We start from the raw sequence: 21,249 nt of genomic DNA on the forward strand, positions 1-21,249 counted from the left end.
GGATATAGGTTTTCAATTGTTTTAGTAAATCCTAGGGAGAGTTACTGTTGGGTTGGGTGGGAAGAGAATGCTAAGTTTAAAAGTCACTGTCTTCCTGAGGGACTGTCTCATTTTGCATCCCTAATGTGGGGGATCCTCTTTCCTTCTTGGTCTATTGGACACCAGGTCAAGAGGGCAAGAGGCAGCAGTGGCCCACGAGCACAAACGGAGACAGCTATCTGGGAGACAGACTTCAGTGAATCAGCAGTTCAAATTTATTCCAGAGCACAAGAATATATAGGATTGGGGAGCCTGGCGACAAACCCTAATTTGCATCAAGTGGCACGTTCCTATCACAAGGCTTTGTATGTGGCAGTAGAGACCTATCGAAATGGCTAGAGCACTTGCCTAATTACCATGTGGGTCATCAGGGGAAGAGTGTTTGCAGAGAACTGTGTCAAGGATCACCCTTGAGATAAGCCAGGCATCCTGGGCCTAGAGACATCCTCCAGATAAGGCTGGGTAGAGAGCGGGAAGCTTTGCTGGGGAGAGGGGGAGTCCTATACTGTAGAGCTTAGAGAAAGCTGCCAGGCTATAGTAGACTATGAGCTCCACCAGGCAGCAATGTCTTCCAACACCTCGACACCTGTGAACGTGTCCTGGTTGTTCCATCCTCTCCAGTGTTTGTGGTCAGAAGTTTGAAGTTTAACACAGATTGTGTTGAAGCATCTCAATGTGCTTTTTAATTTATAATCCCCTAATAAACAGATGTTGATTATTTTTTCATGTGTGTATCTGCCATTTGTATGCCTTTTCTTTCTCTTTGTTGAGACAGAGTCACTTACAGCGAAGGCTGACTTAGGGTTCACTATATAGCTGTGGATGACCTTGAACTTTATATTCTCATGCTTCTACCTCCTGACTTCTCCACCCACCCACTGAGCAATACTCCCAGTCTCTGTGAGTCACTTTTAGTGCGATGTTTAAGTCGTTTATCATATATGTCTTTTGAAAATATTTTTCTCCTTGTGTGTGGCTTGCCTCTTCAGTCTTTCAATTATCCTTAAAAACAAAAACAAAAACCATTTTTTCATCAATGCCATGTGTTCTAAAAGAAAGCCTATCCTTGGGCCTCACCTGCATGATTTCTCTTGAACCCATGTGAAGGTCTGGATCATCCCTGTTTGGGTTGTTGAGCAGTGCTGGAATGTTTTGCTCACTTCAGCTTACTGAGATGTTGTGTTTTGAAGTTGTTTGTGTCTCTTGACTTATACTGGAGGAAGCAACCAGCCTGGGCACTAGCTACCCCCCTCCACTCCATTATTCCAGCCTACAGTTTCCTGGTGTGTAGAAATTACCATCATTTCAGCATGTAGCATAGCTTTATACATCATTAGGTGACCATGTGGGGCTCTGTTGAATGGCTCTCACATCAGGGAATCAAGGGAAAAATGAGAAGAAGGAAATCATCCCAGTGGAGAGATATACTCCGTACATGAAATGGGAAAAGGATTTCTAAAGCATTGCATGCTTTTAGTGACAGAAGACAGCAGTCAACGGGAAACATGAATCTGCTGCAGCATGAGAATTTTTAACAGGTGTAGCATTTAATTGTGCTACTAAACTTGTCAGAGTCTGTCATTGTCTCCTCCTAGACCTGAATAAAATATTCAGACACATTCTTCTTTAGTTCTTGATCTGGTGAGATAGGATTATTATTTCTATGTTTACCCAAAATAAATTTGGAAGTCAAAGACCTTAAATAAAACACTCAGTGTAATTCAAATAAATTGCTCAGTGTAAGTCAGGATTCTCCAGAGTAACAGAACTAATAGAATGAATCTCTCTCTCTCTCTCTCTCTCTCTCTCTCTCTCTCTCTCTCTCTCTCTCTCTCTCTCTCTCTCTCTCATTCTCTCTCTCTCTCACTATATATCTATGCATATATGTATACATATATGTGTGTATGTATATATGGACACATACACACATATACACTGGATTCCAGAACAAGTAGGCTCTAACGGCACTGAAAGAATGGACTTGTTAGCAAAGAGAGAGAAAGCAGGCAAAGAACAAAAGCTTCCTTCTCCCATGCCCTAGCAGCAGGTATGGCTGGCATTAAAGGTGTGTATTCCCACCTCAAGACCCAGATTAAAGTATAAATCTTCCTACCTCAAGATCCAGATTAGAAAGTGTGTCTTTCTACTTCAACTTAAGCAAAAATAAATAAATAAATAAATAAATAAATAAATAAATAAATAAATAAATATAAAAACTCCATTTTTGGATTTTAGTTAATTCCAAATGTAGTCAAGTTGACAACCAAGAATAGCCATCACACTCTGGTTAAATAAATTTTACAGTGGTAAAACTTTAATTTAAACTAAGGTGCTATTATGGACTGAGTGTCTATATCCTTTCCCAAATTCACTCCCTCCTTCATACGTTGAAGCCTTCTCCATGAGTATGGCTATATTTGAAAACAGGTTTCTAAGGAAATAAGTTTAAATGATCACGTAAGTGATGTTTTCATCTTATTATCCAGTTATCCAGTCAGATGGCTTCCTCACTAGAAGTGACACATGCATGTGTACATGCACTGAAGGACATATATGAATGTAGAAGATGACCATTGGTAAGCCAAGAAAAGACCTCTTTTCAATGACAAATGCATACATTGTAATCTTTATTGTGGACTTCATGCTTCCTGAATTCTGAGGAAATGAATTTCTGTCGTTTCAGTCACCACTACTCTGTGATACAGCTGTGATGGCTCTCTTGGTTACCAACTTGACTACATCTGGAATTAACTAAAATTGTACCAAGTGGCTAGATACACCTGTGAGGAAAATTTTTCTTAACTAAATCACTTGAGATGGGAAGACCCACTTTCAACCCAGATCTTTGAGGAAGAGAAACCTTTAATCCAAACGTTTTGAGGAAGATCCTCCTTTAATCTGGGCACACCTTCTACTTGAAGCCTATAGAAAGGACATGGAAGAAGGAAGCTAGCTCTTTGCCTGCTTGCCCTCACTTTCCCTGGCAAGTCTATTCCTTCACTGACATTATTGCCTACTTCTTTAGGATTCTGGCATATTCTGAAGATCAGCTGAGACAACCAGCCTCATGGACTGAACAACTACTGGATTCTTGGACCTTCCATTGATAGAGACAGGCATTGTTGGACTAGTTGGACCACAGTCTGCAAACTAATCTAATAAATCCCCATATATATGTACGTATATATTCATTCTGTAAGCTCCATTCCTCTAGTAAACCTTGACTAATACATAGCCTGAGCAGACTAATCCAGTCATTGTTTCATGCATGGTCAGTTCATTTAGACTGCCAAAAATATTAGAAACAAGATGATTTGCAAATAACAAATATTTCTCATGTTTCTAAAGGCTGGTAAGTCTAGGATCCAACAGTTGAGTACCTGGTGAAGGTTTACTTCTTCTTATATGGTGTTTTTGGTATCCTTACTTGGTGCAAGGGGCTACTAACTAGTTCTTTGATAGGGGCACTAGTCACATTCATGAGGCTTTCCCTTTATGACTCAGTAATCACCCAAGGGTTCCACCTACTAATCCATCACATTGGTGATTTACTTTCACCATATAAATTTGTGGTTGACACAAAATTCAGAGCAAGGTTCCCTCTGTGTATGAAAACAATGCAATAATTTCTTCTTTAATTTTTATTTTATATGTATGTGTGTTTTGGCTACATGTATGTCTATGAACCATGTGCATGCCGGCAGAAACCAGAAGAGAGTATCTGAACTCCTGGAAATGGAGTTGCAGATTGTTGTGAGTTACCTGATGTGGGTTCTGGGAACTGAACTACTAGAAGAATAACAAGTGCTCTTAGCTGCTGAGCCATCTCTTCAGACTCTGTAATATTTTTTTTTTATCTATCTGTTTTGTTGATTAAGAGCTCTGGAAAGACTCAAGAGACAGCTCTGATGTTTCTGTTCTTGGGGTTGTAGTCTAATTTGACTGGAAATGAACAGCTGGAGCCCAGCTGGGCATCCCACTCTCTTCATCGAGCCCAATGCTGCACGAGATCTTCTGTGCAAGGTTTTGGACTGTCTACAGGCACAGCAGACTCAGGGCTATTCATCTGCTCGCATGGGGAATGAGGATGCCAAGAATGAGAACAGCGACAAAGAGACAGAAGCATCATTCCTTTTATGAATCAACCTCAGAAAGCATTCAGTGTCTTTTGTATCCCGAGAGTTACGAGCAAGATGTAGCCTGATGACCTTGAATGGAAAATAACTAGATTCTGCCTCTTTATGAGGAAGTGTTAAGATTTTAGAAGATATGTAGTATGGAAGCTCTTTCATCAGCATCTTTGAAAAATACATCTGCCACAGATATATTTGATTCCCCAAATCATGATTTTTCCCACAGTAATTTGGTGAAGCTAAAACAGAAATCCTTTTCACAGGAGGGGTTGAAATACGGAGTGTGTATCAAAGAGATAGATGATAATGAGTCTTTTAAGGTGAGCTGAGCTAAGTATTTCTCCACTTCAGGGTATCTAGAATGGTAGAAGCTGTGTCCAAACTTATGACTTTAGCTTTCTTACTTAAGTCCTTCTAAGAGAGCATAGGGGCTAGATGCCCAGGTGATGGGACCATCCATCTTGTCACAATATTGGTGAAATGAAGATCCCTGAGCATAACATTTGTATAGAGAAGATCTGACCCATGATGAAGCAATGGGCATCTTAGATCAATCTCAGTGTCTCTTCCAGAGCAGAGGATAAACCACTGGGGGATGAGTGTTGGCCAAATAAGACACTCGGGATGAGAGGGAATGGCAGTGTATAAGAAGGTGGTGGATGGCAGCAACTTCACAGACTTGGCAGTAGTGCCCTGTGAAGAGCATGCCCAGGTGAAAGCATCTTCAAAGATACTGAAGGGCCAAATTCCCCTGCAGTGATGCAGAACAGAGGCAGTAAGGACAGTATTTTCCTTATTGAGAAGAACCTGAGGTGTCTGAATTGGAGGAGAATTTCACAAACCACCTGTGATGATCCAAAGACTACATTTTATTTGTTTCTACTTTTGGGTAGGGAACGGTCTCCAAAGATGGGCAGTTTTGACAAAGAATGTCTTCTTTTATCTCCAGAAAAGGTGAGAATGAATTTGGTGCATTTTTGTCTTCATATGCTCCGTCCTTATCCTTGATTGTGTTAAAATGTGAAAAGAATAAAAAAAGATTAGCCTCAACAATAAGTACTGAGGATATTGCCGAGAAAGCTAATCAAGAGTAGGAAAGGGCAGAGTGCTCAGGCCTAAATGGGATGTCTGCCACAGCTGTCTCCCCGAGTGCCAGAGATCTTTGTGGAAGATGGGGCAGAAAGATTGCAAGAGCCAGAGGTGGTGGATAACATCAAGGGACAGTGTTTTCTGGACATGGTCGGGCAGTTGCACATATAAACTCAGCAACTGTAACAGCATGCAAAAGACTTGTGCAAAGCAAGCAAAATCCAACAAACCCAACGGGAAGAATGTGGAATGGGGGAGGTGGGAGGGAAAGAACTATTGGCTTTTCATAGTTGCTAAAAGGGGTGGGGGAGGGAATGAGGGATAGAGAGAAACAGAAAGGGAGGGAGGGAGGGAGGGAGGGAGGGAGAGAGAGAGAGAGAGAGAGAGAGAGAGAGAGAGAGAGAGAGAGAGAGAGAGAGAGAGAGAGAGAGAGCAGTGTTTGTTTAATGATGTCTCTCTTGGTAGGCTGACCACACCTCAGGGCAGACCCCACACTCAGGAATACCTCAGCAACAGAAATTCAACTCTGGGTTGTTTTTAGGGAGGTGGAGGTAGATCTGAGAGGAACTGAAGGGTAACTATGATCAAGACACATTGTCAAAGAAAAAAAAAACATCTGAACTATTTACTGCAGTTGTTGGTTCCAATATTTTTAGAATGCAGGTGATCAGAGTATGGTGATTGAGCTAGGTAGGAGGAATTCATGATTAATCAAGATGAGGTTGATTCATATATCTTTCTAAGGGAGAGGGATGCTTAAGACCTGAATATTAAAAGCAAATATAATAGAATTGTGGAAATATCAGAGCTAAATAAGGTGAGTTAAGTGTTTCTCGGTCCCTTTAGTTCATTCACGCAGTCAGTACTGCCTCGATCTATCTAAACTGCTATTTGTTAACTGAGTTCTTATTAGCAAAAACATGTACTTTCAGTTCTGGGGCTCATGACTACAAGAGTGGGATGACAGAAGATTGAGAGCTGGTGGGGACCCCCTGCTGGTTCATAGAATGAAGCCTTCTCACGGTGTGATCTCAGGGGGCAAATGGAAAGGCATCTCTAGGCACCTCTTCTGTAAGAAGATGATCCCACCCTAGCCTTCACAAAAGTTGTGTCCTGGAGGGAGGCCGCATCTTCTAACACCCAAATCCCCTGTGGCCTGGACACACCCTGGCACAAATTCCTTAAACAAAAATGGTCTTCTGGTTGTTTTTAAGAAAAGCCTTTGTGAATTCACTCCTGGTGGGGTTTGCAGCAGCTTCTCAAGAATGGACGAGTACAGAAGGAAATGGAAAATCTAATCAATGAGCTTTTGACTTAGGAAGCACCAAACATGAAAACAACATAACTGACTCCCTAGGAGTGTGTGTAAAGGGGTATAATGACCATCTATAGGTGCACAAAGACCCACTAAAGTGTCCTGCCTTTTGCTAGTCAGTCAACAGTCTCTTCTCTAACTTCCTATGGCTTTCCTGGCTTCCAACTAACATGGGCGCCATCTTTGAGCTCACACTTGGCTACTGACTTCCCTGCCTGGTGGCTCTCACACTAAAGCCATTGCTTGTTTTAGTCTAGTGTCATTTCCTTTCTCGCTTTCCAATTTCCAGATTTTCTCTTGGTAGTAGAAGAGTGTGACATCTTTTGAGGCCTGACTTTTCCTTACACACAAACTTGCAGTTGACACTGGGGGACACATTAATTCAGAGGGCCAGGGCCTGCAGCCCTAAACCTTGTCGGGGGAGGGTTAATTTGTATTAGATATTTGGAAAAGCAAAAGAGAAAAGTCAATCTACTAGAATATTTTTTCTTCCAAGCCTATCACATTCATTCCTGATAATCTTTTGTCCTAGAAATTCTTAGGAGACTTTTTCTTTTTGCCCTCAGCCACCCTCCTAATGCCAGGTGATCTGAAGAAGCATTACCAAGGTAAGTACCCATGGTCTGAGGAAGATTTTATTCTCTATCTGACAAGATTGTCCTCCCTAGCTAGGGGAATGCTTTGGGAAAAAGAACACCATAAAATTAGTGGATTCAATCTCAGCACTCAATGGAGGGCCAGCTGACCCAGCCTAATTACTGTGCTTATCATAAAAGCTGCTCCTCTCTAATGCTTTCCTGCTGCTTAACCTGAAGCACTTTTTAATAACCCATCGGCAGGCATTTCCTAAGGAGTACTTCCTTTAGAATTGCTTTCCCTAGAAGAGTCACATTTACAGATTTTTTTTTTCCTCATGTATTTCAACGACCCACAGATTTTGGAGTAGAATTCAGAGCCAAATTAATGAGAAGGCAAGCTGGGTATCCACACAGGCCGCAGTTCCAAAAGGAGAACTGAAACATCATTGGAATAAATTGGCAAGATGCAAATTGGTTTCACTCCTCGCCGTGTCAACCTGTCTATGTGGGGCACTTTGGTGGATCGCACATCAGCTTGCCGCCAGCGCAGTCCCCGAATCAATAATGCATATTGCTTTGCTTACCAAGAATGAGTGACTTCATTTAATCACCCAAATTTGAAAGCCTTAATTTGCTTTCCAAGATATTCTCTCATCTAGAAAATTGCAAAAGGAAATTGTGAGAGAGATCTGAAAAAAAAAAAGGAGAAAAGAAAAGGGAAAATTGGGAGCTACTTTGTTTTTCCTTAGTCCATCCTTTTATAGAGGATGAAGTTAATCCGTGACTTCTTACATTCAATTTCTTGTGAATGAAACCATTGGATCTTCCCCTTAGCTTCGATAAAAAGAGAACGAAAAATGCTTAAAGAAAGTATGGTATAAGGGTGTCACATCATTAGGTTTTGTAGAGCTCTCATGTCTCAAGTCAACCCTGAATGACATACAATCTATTTGATCAGCTCTTTGCCATTTTTGTTGTGGGAGGCAACCTATAAATAGAATCCATTAATAGGTGTTTAGACATAATGTTGACCTTCAAAGACTTGCTTACTAGGTATGTTCTGATTAAATAGTTGTGTCCTTTAATGTTAGAAGACTCAATGTTGTTTTGTTGAGACAGGGTCTTATACAGCTGTGAACATGTGACCTCCTGCCTCAGCCTCTCAAGTGCTATGATTACAGATGTGCACCATCACACCTAATTGGAGCCAAGCTTGTCACCAGTATTTCCCAATGTCTATTATTAACTTCTTCAGTTTTACTGTAGCAATAATTTTGTTTCTTGGCCAATTAATTGTCACATATAAATTGTCTCCATTCCTTTTACAATTCATCAAGGAAAATCCAGAGAATTCTGCATCTAATCGAACTGGCTTCACTCCATCTTCAGTGGAAGACTAAACATTTTTTTTTGGGTGATATTCTATCTATCAGGTCCTAACTCTAATGGCTGCTTGCATTTATATGTAATGCTTGTTTAACCCTCCTAATACCCTTATGATATAAATGTGATTAATTCAATTCAAGACACAGAAATTGAAGCTAAATCACATTTCTTGTCTGCCTATAGTTTCATAGACAATAAGCAATGAAAGTAGAGTTTTATTCCAGACCCATCAATTTGTCTGACACTAGAATACATATTCCAAAGCCTGCATTATCATTCATGTCATTTACTGAGCAAGTACTCCACACCATGGTTTGCACTGGACACTTCATTCCTTCCAGGTGGACTGGCCAAAGTTCAGAGATGCTAAATAGCTATCTGTACCTGGTCTCATAAGCTGTGACTGGCAAAGCTAGCTCAAAGTCACACTGATGCTCTCCAAATTACAAACGACTACAATATTTCCAGATTACAAGTGGCCAACATTTCTCGCATATGAGAATTAGCTGTGTGTATTACTTTTCAGAGTGTTTACTATAAGCTTGAATTGCCCATATACTACTAATTTATATCTTATTTTGTTGTACACTATCTTCATAAATATGAGGACCTGAAGACCTGAGTTCAAATCCTCAGCATATAAAAAAGCTGAGTACACCTTAATCCCAGAATTGGGGTGAGATGGAAGAAAGTAGAACTAAGAACTTGCTGGCCAACTTGACTAGTTGGATAGTTGGGTAGTTCAGTGGCAGATCATGTTTCAAGGTAGTAAGTCAGATAGTGATAGAGAAAGACATTCAACATCTTGCTCTGGCTTTTGCATGTTTGTGCAGGAGTGTATGTGCAAGGGTCAGATCAACAGAAGGAGGACATGTTCGTAGACCCTAGATGGAGGGAGAGTCTTGTTATGGAATAAAGAGAGATTTAATGCCATTACACTGATGTGCAAAGGAGAATATTTACTTAATGAACTTGTAAAACAAAAACAAAAACAAAAACAAAACTGTCCCAGATGCTATAGGTGCTGTCTGGCTTCTGTAACTAAAGGTTTTGAAAATTATTGACTACCCCAAATATCAGACTGTTCTAGAGAAATGAGCACTGTCAGTCAAACATGACACAGAGATAAAGCTTGGCTTAGAGAAAAGAATTTAGGGCCTAATTACAATTTCTTAAGACCTCAGAAAGATCATTCAGGTAAATATTCAGCAACCTAATGAGATTAAGGTTGTATTTCATGGATCTTGTCTTCTCAAGCAAGTAACATAGGCTGTAGCATGGTAAGAGCCCTGCTTCGTAGGTATCTTAGTAGGAACTCAAGAGTATTGAAGACCTTTTCTCACATGTATTTATAGTTGTGATTGTGTTTTAGTGGAGTATAACACCCAAAACAACCTATAGGAAGCCCACAACATTTTTGATAGAACTGTATTAGGAGACACATTTCCAGTACATTAAATAGATGTTGCATGAGTCCTAAATGGTCTTATAATAAAAACCCAGAGCCAGATATTGGGGAAAATGCTGGAAGATCAGAGGAAACAAGCCATAGCCACTTCTCACCTTGCCAACTCCTCAGTCCATAGAAGAAGATCCTGTCTCCATGAATCCTCAGACTGAATGCCTCTGAATCCTCAGCTGATAGGGCCCTTGTTCCTCCCTCCTCATGCTTTATATGCCTTTCTCCACCCACCCACTCACTTCCTAGCTCAACATTCCTAGTGCTGGGATTAATGGTGTGTGTGTGCTTCCCATATCCTGGGGCTAAACGTCGTGTGCCAGCACTGCCTGGCTTTGTTTCTCTCCTAGACTGGAATTATCTCATGTAGCCCAGTGTGGTCTTGAACTCACAGAGATCAAGATGGATCTCTGCCTCTCGAGTACTAGGATTAAAGGTGTGTGCCACCACTGCCTGACCTCTATGTTTAACTCTCTGGCTGGCTCTGTCCTCTGATCTTCAGGCAAGCTTTATTTCTAAGATTACAAGTGCCACCACAAATAGAGACTCCTCAGATCCTACTAAGGGGAGGGCTGGATCTCCCAAGGAAGGAGTAGAGTAGATACTTAAGGATGGATGAGGGAAGAGAGAACTAGAATGGGAAGGTCAGAGTGAACGGGAGTGGAAATGTGGGTGAGGAAAGGAATATAGGGAAGGACGGCTAAAACTAAGGGCCATTTTAGGGGTTGTATGGAAAAATAATAAGTAGAATTTCCCTATAATATACACATATATGAAAGTGATCAAAAGGAAATCAACAAATAACAGGAGAGACAGAGCCCCAACTGGACATTTTTCATCACCAAATGAATCTTCCAGCACTGGGTATAAGTGACATATAATTCAGTTGTGGACCAAAAGGGTCCAGTGGGAATCCCTGAATAACCCAGGCTATTGCCAAGGCTATTGTAGGTTCTCCACAAATGGACTGCAAGACCCTATTGATTAAGACAATGCTTACACAAGTTGTTGGACAAGGAGAAGTAGAGTTGATGCCTACATAGAACCTCATCCCTATGGAGTAGTAGTCATGGTACTAGAGGGCATTCTGAATACTACCAAAGGAAAACAGTAAACATAAACACATATACAAACCCTTTGACCTATAAGAATGACCTACATGCAAGATATGCTGGCATAATAGTGGTCGTGGTCAATCTTGCCTGAGTGGATAAGAACCTGAGACTAGATAGGCCAGGAACCTTGAAGAAAATCAAATGCTATTGTTCTGGTAAAGGAATGTAGCAATAGAATGACTCCTAATGGCATTATGCTATACTCATAGACCAATGCCTTGCTCAGCCATCATCAGAGAAGCTTTTCATGCAGCAGATGGGAACAAATGCAAAGACCCACAGCTCAACAATGCAAAGAGTGAGAGATCTTTGAACACTCAGCCCTAAAATGGCTGTCTCTACTAAATCCCTCTTCTCAGGGCTCAGGGAACTCTGTGGAAGAAGAGGTAAAAAGTGTAAGAGCCAGAGGGGATGGAGGACACCAAGGAATCAAAGCCTTCTAGATACAAGAGGTTGGCATACATATGAACTCAGAGAGACTGAGGCAGCATGCACACAGCCTACACAGGTCTGCACCATATGGGGTCCTAGAGTTGAAAGAAGTAGACACAAACCCATGTTCCTAAGCCAGAACCTATCTCCAATTGATAGCCACTTGCAATTGAAAAATAATGTTCCCCCCAAGGGAGTCTAACTAGAGAAACAAACTACTCCTGTCTTAGTTAGGGTTATTATTGGTATAATGAAACACCATGACCAAAAAGGAAGTTGGGGAGAAAATGATCTATTTGACTTATATTGCCACATTGTAGTCTATCATTGAAGGAAGCCAGGACAGGAACTCAAACAGGGCAGGAACCTGGAGGCAGGAACTGATGCAGAGGCCATGGAGGGGTGCTTCTTACTGGCTTGCTCCTCATGGCTTTCTCAGTCATCTTTCTTATAGAAACTAGGACCACTAACCCAGGGTGGCACCACCCACAATGGGCTGGGCCCTCTCCCATCAGTTACTAATTCAGAAAATGCCCTACAGACCTGCCTACAACCCAGTCTTACTGAGACATTTTCTCAATTGAGGCTCCCTCCTCTCCAGTGACTCCAACTTGTGTCATGTTGACATAAAACTAGCTAGCACACCTCCTGAAGGCAGGCCCACTACCCAGCAGTAAATGGACAATACAAAACTAATTGAGTGAAATCTTTGGAGATTCTCAAAATGTTAAGTCAAGGAGTTTTGTTTGTTTGTGTCCTCCCCTCCCCCCGACGCCACATACACACCTTATAGGTTCTTTGTATATATATATATGTTATGACTTGCAGTTTGGGGTTTTTCTGGGATTCCTATGTGTGTGAAATATGTGTGTGTGTGTGTGTATGTGTGTGTGTGTGTGTATCTGTGTGTGTGCATTTCTAGTTCTTTTTCTTTAGCTCTTTTTTTCTTATTTGGTCATTTTGTAATATTTTGACTTGTTTGGTTTTGATTTATCTTATTTTATTATTGTTCCTTAGATGTCTGATTGTTTTCTTTTTCTTTTTCTTGGTTTTTCGAGACAGGGTTTCTCTGTGTAGTTTTGGTGTCTGTCCTGGATCTTGCTTTGTAGACCAGGCTGGCCTCAAACTCCCAGAGATTTGCCTGGCTCTGCCTCCACAGTGCTGGGATTAAAGGTGTGTGCCACCGCTGCCTGGTGTCTGTTTTCTAAAGAGAGACAGAAAGGCTATGTATCTGGATAGGAAGAGATAGGAGGAGAAACTGGAAGGAGTATGGAGGTGAAACTGTAATTAGAATATAATGTATGAAATAATGAAATAAACCTATTTTCAGTAAAAGAAAAAGAAAGGAAACACACTCAAGGTCTTACATAGAGAAGCCTCACTGGCATTTTGCAATCTAATCCTCTGAGATTTGAAATGATGCTGTAATAAAATGAAGACTTGAAGGTTTTGGTAATAAGTTAGAATATTTTGCAAGTGGAAGGGACATGTATGATTGTGAGGCATGGGGCAAACTGTACTAGATAGCTTCTAACTTGACGTTCAGTGCTCCATCCTTCCCCTCTGGTATTTATGATCCTTTCCCACTGAATTCACTCTGTATGGCTTCAATATGGCCTGTTACTTCCCTGACTCAGTTGCAGAACTTTGTGATCTCTCTCCTTCCAGCAGACCTTATTTTCCCGATACTATTTCCTTCCTTCTTGATTGGGTGAAATAAGCTACCATGCTGTGAGTTACTCAATGGAGAGGCCCATGTCCAAAGAAAGAGCCAAAAGAGATCTCTGCCAATCAGCCAACGAGGATCTGGTGTTTAGTCTGGTAACCCCAAAGGAAGTCATTCTTGCCAATTGTGAGCTACGATGATATTTCTCTCATTTATGACTTGAGATGACTGTAGCCTTCTCAAGATGCTGAGATGGAGAACTGACATGTAAAATTACTGAGGGAGAATGAAATGTGTATTCTGTCTCAACTGCTGAGTCCTGGGACAACTTGTTACACAGCAATCAGTGATGAGCACATTTCCCAAAGAATTCTGTTGGGACATGCCCTTCTCAGACAAGGCTGTCTGGCAATTCCTGCTCTCTGCATCTCTAGGTGAACACAGCCTTCTACATGTTTGGAAGTCCATTTTTCTGGAATTGAAGGTCATTTTCTGTATTTTTTTTCTTTCTAAAGAAAAACTCCATGTTGTTTAGAAGCACACAGTTCTGCTCCTAGGCTGTCACTGAACAGCAGTCCTTGGACTTCAACCTTACTTTCAGCCTCAAATGAGACTTCACAAATAGACTCTTCTCTGACTTTTAGCCTCAAGATTTTTGTCAATTATATTTATTTTCTAACTATTAAAAAGGAGTCTGTTAATTGGTTATAATAACGACATAATTAGGAGTTTTCATAATGGCTTTCATTTACTTTATACCTAGTCTGTGTAAAAAACTTTAAGAACTTAGTGTGACTTATATTATGTAAAGTTAATAGACTTATTATTAATTTTACATCTTTTCCATTTTACATATAAAGAAATAGAATTTTATTGGGATATGTCACTTGCTCATGGGTCTCATGAACCATAGGAACTATAACTAGGAATGAATCTGGATAATCCATCCTCAGATGCCACCTCCACATACTAAAAAGGATTGAGAAAAATTTACTATGGGAATAGTGTCTTGTAACATAATTATCTGACTTACTTCCTTGATTATTTTCTTACAAAAAATGTGTATGTACATATTTTATAGACAAATAATGACCTGAATTTTCTACTCATAATTGTAGTATAGATTATTTTTCTTGTAGTATTTAGTTTTGACAAGGAAGGTTGGTCTGTTTTCTAGGTTTGTGGCTTAGAAGAAAAGCAAGACTTGGAGAGAGAGGTTTAGAAAGTAGCAGGCAGCCATAGAATTGCCCCCCCCCCCATCTCCCATGTTAGCTTATGAAGTGTGGGAGGTTATGGAAAGAGCAAGTGATATAGTGTTTGTGAGACCTTAGCTCAGTGCCTGGGGCTCAGGAAACACAAACCTTGAGAACTGCCTTGTTATTAGTAAGAAGGTGGGAATGACCACCAATATATCATATTCTGCCATTATTAAGATAGATAAGCCCTAAGAATGCTTCAGGTCACTATGGCCATGATGAGCCTCTGGGTGACCTTGCAGAGAGCAGTTTCTATGGAGATGTAATTGCTGTTAGGAGAACTGAGAGCTGTATCTAAGTGGGCCAAGAACATATCACAGTGAATGAAAGATTAAATAAGAAATAAAATAAACCATCCTGTTTCACATCTATAGCAGGCTGAATTATGACCTCCCCCAAATAGATCCACATACCAGTCTTGGAACCTGATACTTGTTTATGTGGTAAAATATATTTTGCAGACACTATTCAATGGGTGTTCTTAAAATGTAGAGATTATCTGAGATTTCTCAGATGGTAAAAATATGATCACAAAGGGGATAGAAGAGTCAGTTAAAGAATGGGATATGTTAACAGAAACAGAGATCAAATAGCAAAGTCATGAGTGAAAGAATGTAAGCAGCCTATAGATGTTGGAAAAGGTGGGGAAAAAATGGACTCTACCTTAGACCTTATATGAGGGGAGTGACTGTGTGAAGATTTAGTTCTGACCTCATAAGACCCAGTTTTTGTTTCTGATCTCCAAAACTGTGAGGAAAACTGGGTTGTTTTCAACCACTATGTTCATGGTGGTTTGCTACTGCTGCAGTGAGAGATAAATGCCATCTCTGAAGCACTATAGATACTGTTTATCGCTTGTATCGGTGACTTTTTTCACTTCTGGAGCAAATCTCTGACAAAGGCACTTAAGGAAGTCTTTACTTTGCTTGAGAGTTTAAAAGGTCAGTCCACAGTGCCAGGGAAGTCCTGGCCACAAGAGCTTGAGGTGGCTGGTCACATTGCATCAATAGTTGGGAAACAGAGGGAGGTGAATGCTGGCCCTCAATCCATGGATTGTCACCTGCAATTAGAGAAGACTTCCTCTTTCAATTAACCCAGTCTAGAAACTTTCTCACAGACATGATCAGAGGTTTGCTCTGATCTAGGTCTTGACAAGGTGACAATATTGACCACCACAAGTTCACTTCTTGTCAAACTGATGACCAAAATATCACTTTTAAGATATAATACTATCTACTCCCACTTTCTCCTATGGGTTTATGACCTTTTTACAATGTAAAATACATCCAGTCCAACTTCAAAAGTCCCTGGAGTCTTTAACTGTTCCATTAGTCTTCAAATTTATAAATGCAAAGTTCGGGCTATGCTTGACAGTGCATCTCTACGACATCAACAAATAACTTCCATAGTATGATAGCATAGAGTAAACATTCTCATCCCTAAAGAGAAGAAAGGAAACATAGCAAAGAAATATTGGACCAAGGCAAGACTAAAACCCAGAAGGGAAAACATCAATCCTACATTTCCTGAGGCTTTTGATGGAATCATTTTGGCCCCAGAGAGCTTGCATAGCCCTTCTTCTGTAGGTCTGCCACTTAGACCACATAAAGCCTTTCTTGGGTCATCTTTTGAGTTCAGGCAGCCTTTCTTGGTGGATGTCTCATGGCCCTGGTGTCTCCAACACTCCAAAATCTCCAATGTAACTTAGACTTCACCTTCATGGCTCATACAGTGGCCTCTTAGGTCCTCTTTTCAAGAAATCCTCCCCTGAGACATCTGATTGGCTTAAAGAGTTTTCTAGAACATTGGAACAAGCCTCCGTGACTCCCTCACTCTTGTGTCTATCAGGTCTGTCAAACCAATGTCGCATGGTTGCTTCTGCTAAGCTCTGCTGCCAGTTGGTGATGCAGCCTGCTTCTTTGGTACCACAGTTGAGTCAACCTCTGTGTGCCTTTCAGGCTGACTCTGGAGTAGTATTTCCGGAGGTGGTTAGTTTTGAACAGGGAACCTCTCCACTGCCATTCCTTCTAGATCTGTCCTTTCAAATGAATTTCGTATGACGGGACCTTTGACGGGTGATGTCTTGCCCTCAGGGCACATTTCCCATTGTCCCAATGCAGTGCGGGAGGTTTCTCTTCAATGAAATCTTTTTAACCATTAAAGCTACATTTGCAGGACCAGCCTTATCTGGATCTTTAAAACAGATGGCAAATTTTACACATTGTTTTTGCCTCACCTCTTACTGCCTGTCATTCTCTACCTGGAGCCATGAGCAGAAACCATGACATGACTTGGGTGTTATCCTTTATAAGATTTCCTTTTTCAAACAAGTTAGTTTTCTTACCTTTGCATTGAGTTTCACTCTAATTCTTTGGGCATAAGCAGAATGCAGTCAGAATCTTTGCCAGAACAGAGTGTGAACGGCCTATAGCCTGGCTGCTGATAGATCTCTTATCCCCTCCTGAAATCTCATGATTTGGGCTTTCACTGTCCACATTTCTCTTCGTATTTTGTTTTTTGAAACTTCTATCAGAATGACTCATTAGGTTCCTCTCACAATGTCCGAGGATGTCAACAGCATGATGCACCAAACTCTTCCACGTTCTCCTTACCAATGAATCCCATCCACAGCCCCACTTCCTGGTACCAGTTTTCTCCATCCAGACTGGTCATGCTGCATTCACATTCAAGAAGCACAAGAATACTCAAGCTCAGTTTGCTCCTCCTTTTAATTCATTCCAGGATCCTGGCCCATGGAATCATTTAGCCCACAGTTCATGGTGAGTCTTCCCAATTCAACTAACCCAAACTAGAAACTCTTTCACAAATAGGGCCAGAGGTTTATCTCTGTCTTTCAGAGATGAGGCCCAGTGGGAAGTCCTGAGATAAATTAAGAGTATGTTCACAGAAAGGGGTTGTGGGACTTGAGTCTACCTGTCTAGCTGGCTGGCTGGCTTCCTATTTGTAGATGTGAGCACTCTCTGTTTTTCCTGCTCTGACACCACCATATTCCATGAGGACTTTGGCAAATCCTGTGTCATACTGTTTGGATTTTTAGGCCTCAAATATATAAGCTAAAATCTGCTTTTATTTTCCTTATTAAGTTTTCCCACCTCAATTATTTTACTATAGTCATATAAAAAGTTAAGAATTGAATTGAAAGGGGTAAGTGAGATCCAGAGTCCAGGTTAGGGACCACACTTGACTTGTATGGGTGACTCAGGTATTACACAGATAATCTTCAAGTACCCAGTCAACATGGCTATAATTAGAGCTCAAAACTATCCCCCACATGTAAGGGATGCTCAAATGACATATGCTGACTGTCTTAGTCCACTTTTGCTGCAGCAAATGCGACAGGCTTGGTAATTTATAAACAGTATAGATTAGTGTAAGTCACATAGTATTTTCATGGTTCTGAAGGCTGAGAAATTTAAGACACTGTACACACAAATGTGGTATGTGGTGAGGTCACGTATCTTGTGTCTTCTGGTGTGTCCTCCTAGGACAGAAGAGATGGAAAGATCTGATGACATGTATGTGAAGCTTAGTCCTGTTTGTTAGAGGAGATGGACTCTCTCCCCTAGACTAAGCAACTCCCAGAAGCCCCATGGTTTTCCATGATCCCACCCTAGGGGATGGATTTCATCATATGAATTGGGGAGGAACACATATTCTTAAACCACAGCCCTGGATAAATTAATGATTCAGAGATTTAAGGATTAAAAAAACCCCTCTTATTATAAATTGATATCACTTCTGTCTTTCCAATCTTTCCAAATGCTCAGGCAAGAGCTAAATTTCAAAGTCTATTTTTTCCCCTTTGGATTTTTTTTCTTTCTTTTTACCTCACACATTTTCTTGAATGGGAAACAGGAAACTGAAGCTGAGGAATTCTAGTTCATTCCTGAAGAAAGGCCAGTTGAAACAACCCTTTCCTTATGTCTGTCTCCCTAGAATGGAAAGTTGGTCTGAACAATTCAATTTGCATTGAGATGAAGCAGAAATTCACAGTTTTCTAGGCTGGCTTAAGGCACTTGGGGATGTGTCGTCACATTTCTTAAAAAACAGATTTCTTTGGAGAGAGCTAACAATAAAGATTAAAAGCAATAACCCAGCAAAATGAATATTGGAGGTAGAATTGAAAGGACTCCTAAGCTCCTGCTTAGGAAGAAAAGTCCCTGAGGCTGAGAACTGTATTCCTTCTTTGCTCCCCTTGACAGTCTTTGAAGAGAGCAAGCACCTCCTTTAATTCCACATTCAAAGAATGCACTGTTAACTGTGACAAATTCAAATGGTGTGAAATTTCTCCCAGGAGTGGAAGAAGACACTGGTATTGATGGTTTTCTTTAGCCTCTGCATTTCTCTCCTTGAGACACTTAATTTGAACTCGTGACATGATTTCCTTCTTTTCCATGTTGTCCCCAGGTCACTTGCTCACTAGCTATAAAAGATTCTGTTTGAAACTGCTCCTATCGCTAGAGAAACATGTTTGGAGACCACCTTTCCCTCAAACATGTTACGTCCTGTCTCAGAAGATTATAGGAGATAAAAAGCAGACAGTCAAAAAAAAATTTAAAGAGGGAAGCCAGAGAGATGGTTCAGTGGTTAATAGCAGCTGCTGTTCCTGCAGAGGACCAAGGTCCAGTTCCCGGCATCCACAGGACAGCTTACAACTATCTGTAACTCCAGTCTGAAGGCATTCAAGGCCTAAGTCTGGCCTCTGTGGGTACCAGGCATTCGTATAGTACACACACACACACACACACACACACACACACACACACACACACAGAGAGAGAGAGAGAGAGAGAGAGAGAGAGAGAGAGAGACTCACATACACATAGGCAAACACTCATACACATAAAATAAAAATAAATGAATCTCCAGCACTTGGGAGGCAAAGGCAGGCAGATCTCTGTGGGTTCAAGGTCAGCCTGGTCTATAGAGTGAGTTCCAGGACAGCTAGGGCTACACACAGAGAAACTTTGTCTTGAAAATAAAAAAATAAAAAAAAAATGGATAACCAAAAATAAACAACACAAAACAAAACTTACAAAACTTTAAAATAACTAAAAGATGAAACATTATTTTGAATGTTATAAACAGAGGATCACAAGCTTTATCTTTTTATGACTTCTTCGCTGACCCATGCTATCTACCACTTAAGATTTCATTATTGGGCTCCACAGCAGCTCTCTGAAATTGCTGTTCCATCAATATAGTCATTATCAAATCTACCAAGAAAGATTGGTCATCTTCTCAGAAGAGAAAGAAAGTAAGAGTAGTTGATGGAACATCCAAGGAAGGTGTGTCGTATGCCTTTCCCATGTCTCTCTTGCCTGAAGCAGTGCCCGCCAGGTGTAGGACCAGTTCCTTGTTGTGATTGTTCACTTTGGAAACAGAATGAACTCTTTCATGGCCCTAATTTACTCTACAAAAAATACGTATCTCACATGAGCATAGGTAGGTATAGATCACAATGTTGGCTTGGCGTGGGGCTTTTGCAAGTGGACTGAAGAGATATGTATCATGTTGCTAGCCTCACCACAGTCAGTTGAGAAGGACTTAAAGACACAGATGTGTCTGCATGCCCAGGAACACACATTGTCTGCTAGTTGAAGAAAACTCTGTTATTGAGAGCCTTTGGCTTAGCTTGATTTGTGGTAGCTTTAGTTCTTCTTGGCCTTTAACATGGAATAGTTCAAAATAAACATCGGTAACTTACTATCTGTATTCATGAATGTAGCATGAATCTTAAAGGTTCTTACTAATAAAATCAAACCTGAGCCAGGTATTGGGGTGAACACTGGAAGATCAGAGAGACAGAACAAGCCACAGCTACCTCACCTCACCAGTTCCTCAGCTGGTCCTGTTTCCTCAGACTGGAAGCCTCTGAGTCCTCATCCAGAAGGAATCCCAGCTGAATTGGGCTGCTTCAAAGCCTGAAAGCTTAACCAGCTGAATGCTTAACCAGCCACATGCTTTACCAGCCAAATGCTTCTAGTTTCTGGTCCTCACGCCTTATATACCTTTCTGCTTTCTAGCATCACTCCCTAGGATTAAAGGCTAGGTTTCTGGGATTAAAGGCATGAGTCACCATGCCTGGCTGTTTCCAATTTGGCCTTGAACTCACAGAGATCCCAGATGGATTTCTGCCTCTGGAATGCTAGGATTAAAGGCGTGTGCTATCACTGCCTAACTAGTGGCCTTTCTGTTCTCTGACCCCAGCTAAGTTTATTAAGGTACACAGTATTTTGGGGAACACAATACCACCACACATGAATATGATGATAAGACACGAAACATAGCAGGCAATATGTAAAATGGACCACAGCTTCCTAATGGTACATTTCTCAAATGCTTTGGATAGTAAGTCTGAGCTATAGGGAAGCAGGACTTCGTATTTAATATTTTTTTCTCCTGTGGTCATCATGTGGGTATAACAGAGACATGCTTACTATATTGAGATTTGCAGCTCATGTGCCTCAGTAGGAACCTTACTTTATTCACGGGAGACTATCAACCACTCAAATGATACTAATCTTTTTGAGAATCTACTATGAGCCAGGATACTGCCAATATTTCTGTAGTATAATATTATTATTTCTTAATTTAACTATCAATTTATTTATACGAGTATTTTGCCTGCATGTATGAAAGTACAGCATGTACATATAGTGCCCATGGAGGTCAGAAGACAGAATCAGATCCACTGCAACCGGAGTAACAGATGCTTGAGAACCTTCATGTGGGTGCTGGGAGCTGAACCCAAGTCCTC

The sequence above is a fragment of the Peromyscus leucopus genome, chromosome 19, assembly GCF_004664715.2.
Source record: "Peromyscus leucopus breed LL Stock chromosome 19, UCI_PerLeu_2.1, whole genome shotgun sequence".
Lineage (NCBI taxonomy): Eukaryota > Metazoa > Chordata > Mammalia > Rodentia > Cricetidae > Peromyscus > Peromyscus leucopus.